Below are 3,881 nucleotides of genomic sequence, written 5' to 3'. Positions count from 1 at the left end.
TAAATGGAAAACAGCATCGCAAAGCAATGTTTCCTAGTTAAATACGAAAACAGCTTGTAAATGTGCTTTGAGAGCTCATTGACTTACCAGCTCCATTCACTTTCAAGCCATTTTGTGGGTAAAAAACAACATTTCTGCAGAGCACTCAACTATAGCTATGCAAACCATTACCTAAACCTGTTTTGAAAACTTAGAATGGTCCTGGTTCCATTAACTGGTGTAAGATCTTTTACTACAACTGCAATATTTCAGAGAACCCTCACCTTAGACTTAACTTCAACATAACACAAACACAAACACAAACACAAACCAAGACCCCAAAGAACCAATACCATCACAAATCTCAACCTCCAAACCCAGTTCCAAAATGAACCCCAAGCCTAACTTCAACCCAAACCCTCGCCCTAACCTTAACCCTAAACCTAGCCCCAGCCCTAACCCCAACCCCAACCCTAAAACCAACCTTAACCTTTATACCAAACCTATAGCAAACCTCAACTCTAAACCTAACCCTAACCCCAACCCTAATCCTATCCCTACCCCTACCCCTAACCCTAACCCTAACCTCACCCCTAACTCCAACACTAACCCTGACCCCAACACCAACCCTAAACCCCACTTTAAACTTTATATCAACCCTACACCCAACTGCAACCCTAACCTTAACCCCAGCTCTAACACTGAGCCTAGCGTTAACATAATTTGGTTCAGAAACTGAGTAATGTACTTTGTCCACACACACCCATACATATTTTTAGTGTAAAATAGCATTCTCCAACAATTCTCACCTAATTCTAGCTGAAAAAAATCTGTGAATGGGTTTTGAGAACTGAGTGACATACTGGCTCCATTCATTTTAATGTATGTCTCGCGCGAAAACTAGCATTTTCACAGAAATCTCAACAATTGCTATTCAAATCCCTTATCTAACACTGTTTTGAAAGCTGTGAGACTTAATGGATCCATTCACTTCCTTGCACTTTTTGGACTGAAATTCCAAAAGGGAAACTCTATATCAAATGTGAGTTCTGTACTGTATGAAACTTACCGAAGTTCCTTATTCTTTGGGGATATTTTGAGGGTCACTAATAAACCTTTTAATTCAGTATTAGTATTACAAAGTTACCACCAGTATTTAAATTCTTTTCAAGAAATCCATCCATCTTTCAAAACTTTTGACCCAGTTTACATATTTTTGCCATTTTCTTTACTCTAGATTACGTTACAACTCAATCCAAACTACCTACCCGCCCTATCCCATCTCCTCTGAGCACACTGGGTCCTCATGTTCATTGTGTCAAACATCAGGGTGTACCCTGCCTGAAGACCTCAGTTCATGCTTCTGGAAATCCATCAAAACAAGTTGTCTGCCATGTTCTATGGGAAATCTGTGACTGCTTCTACACAGAGAAGTAGGTTTATACAGCGAAAGCGTGTAGGAGGCAATAAGATTAAAGGTTGCCCCAATGGAAGCGATTATTTAAATAACAAAGTTGAAATAAAACCTAAAGAAATGTGATTTTGAGGATTTGAGGAGAGTCCTTCATCCAAGGAGGACATCATTCAAGAAAAAGCTATTTTTTTGCTCTCAAAATCATAAAAGAATATTAATTCACCCACTCTAAAGAAGACATCCAGAAACCTTCACAAAATGCATAAAGAAATCAGGCTGCCTGACTTTACATATTAACAAATGGAAAAAGAAAAACAGATAATACTATAAAGACTTCAGTATTGTATTAATACAAATACCTGAAGTGAGAAAGCCAAGAAAATTGCATATAGTGAAAAGAAAATCTCTAGATTGGAAGTCCAAGAAATATCAACATGGCATCATATTAGCAGAGAAAGAAATTCCACAAAGTAGAGTGAGAAGAGATGTTCGCAGGAAAAACAGGAGAACATATAGTCATGGATCAAGACAAAATAATAGTTTAATAAAACAGGGGTCAAGGATAAAAGGACAATGAGAAGTCAAGGATAGGGAAGTGTCCACTGGACTAAGGAGGTTAAAAGGGAGAGACCTTGGTGAAAACAAAGTGGTGGGTATGGGAAGGAAGGTGAAGAAATGGAGATTGTTAGCAGAGATGCTTGGTACTGAAATAGAATAAAGAGATATATATGACATAAAAGGAGAGTTTATTAATTTGTTTGTTTGCTGCTTTAAGATGAAAGACCACTAAACAAGTATAAATGCTGGTGTGCTGTGGAGTCAATAGAGATTGGAGAGAGTTCATGTTAGAAAAAGAAAAAAGGATGAGTGGGGTATATTCAAACTGGTTTGGTGGAAGAAAATGAGACAATTTCTCCCCCCACCCCCTTTTTTGACTTGATGTACTTTATGATAGTACATGAGAATTTGGGCTCTCAGCCCCTGCCCTTCTTCAGGGGTTCTGAGATGGAAGCTGGGAGGATGGGCGATTCTCAGTACTAGGGGAGGGCGATTCTCAGTACTAGGGGATTGAGGTGGGGCCAGGACTCCCTAACAGCTCTCAGCTTTTCTTCCTCTCATGCTGTCACTGGGGCTGGTGGTCCAGGGGCTCTTAATCCTTGGATGCCATGTGGACTATAAGGCCCACCACCCTGTTACTGTAGCCAAATTCATTGTCATACCAGGAAATGGATTTAATGAAGTGTTCATGAGGGCAATGCCAGCCCCAGAATCAAAGTGGAAGAATGGGGGTGTCACTGATGAAGTTGCAGAAGACAACTTGATCCTCAATGTAACACAGGATGCCCTTTAGGGGAGCCGCTGACACCTGCTTCACCAACTTCTTGATGTCATTGTTCTTGGCCACTTTCTGCATTTGGCAGGTCAGATCCACAATGGGCATATTGTGGGTGGGGGTGCAGAAGGTCATACCAGTGAGTTTCCCATTCAGTTCTGCAATGACCTTGCCCACCATCGTGGCAGTGTCAATCAATGCAGGGATGATATTCTGGGCAGCCCCACAGGCGTCAAGTTACATTGTACCTAAGGGGTCATCTACAGTCTTCTGGGTGGTAATGATGGCATGGACGGTGGTCATGAATCCATCCCCAATACCAAAATTGTCATGGATGGCATTGGCCAAGGTAGCCAGGCAGTTGTTGGTGCAGGAAGCATTGCTGATGATCTTGAGGGAGTTGGCATACTTCCCATGGTTCATACACATCATAAACATGGGAGCATTGGCCAAAGGGGCAGAGATGATGACTCTTTTGGTGTCACCCTTCAAGTGAACATCCACTTTCTCCATGGTTGTGAAAAGTGGACTTCACAACATTGTCAGCACCAGCATCACCCATCTGATGTTGGTGGGATCTCGCTCCTGGAAGATAGTAATGGGATTCCTATTGATGATAAGCTTCCTTGACAGTGCCTTTGAATTTGCCATAGGTGGAATCATACTGGAAAATGTAGTTGAGGTCAGTGAAAGAGTCATTGATGGCAACAACCTGCACTTTGCCAGTTTACAGCAGCCCTGGTGACAAGGTGCCCAATATAGCCAAATTCATTTATTCCAACCTTTACCATCATGCCTCAGAGATGCGGTTAGTACTGCATGAAAAGATGAGTCTATCTGTTGAGCGGGAAGGAATAGGAAGCAACAGTTTCCTTTTATAATTTCTTTTTGCCTGTAATGTAGGAGGCAGTCATTTCCCAAAAGTGGGGAAAGATGACAAGGTCAGAGGTCTGAGCAGAGTAATGAAGTCCTGACATCGCTGCTGAGGAAAATCAGAGAAAAATGACTAGGGAAGATTTAGAAGGACTGCTAGCAGCAGTGAATGTCCAACTGAGCCTAGAATAAGTGAGATAACATTTTCAAATCTCCTAACTTCATGCTTGCCATAGAGTAGGCGCCTACTCAAAATTGGTTTCTGTCTTCCCTTCCATCACT

The 3,881-nt window shown here is 41.6% G+C and overlaps 1 pseudogene; it reads right to left on the bottom strand.

Annotated features, from left to right (window-relative positions):
- Positions 1–2,543: 2,543 nt before the first annotated feature.
- Positions 2,544–3,517, bottom strand: LOC143649490 (glyceraldehyde-3-phosphate dehydrogenase pseudogene; annotated as a pseudogene).
- Between the last annotated feature and the right edge of the window lie 364 nt (positions 3,518–3,881).

The sequence above is a fragment of the Tamandua tetradactyla genome, chromosome 11 (assembly GCF_023851605.1).
Source record: "Tamandua tetradactyla isolate mTamTet1 chromosome 11, mTamTet1.pri, whole genome shotgun sequence".
In the NCBI taxonomy this organism is placed as follows: domain Eukaryota; kingdom Metazoa; phylum Chordata; class Mammalia; order Pilosa; family Myrmecophagidae; genus Tamandua; species Tamandua tetradactyla.
Note: the sequence above shows the minus strand (reverse complement) of the source record. Positions and strands in the feature narration are given on the sequence as shown.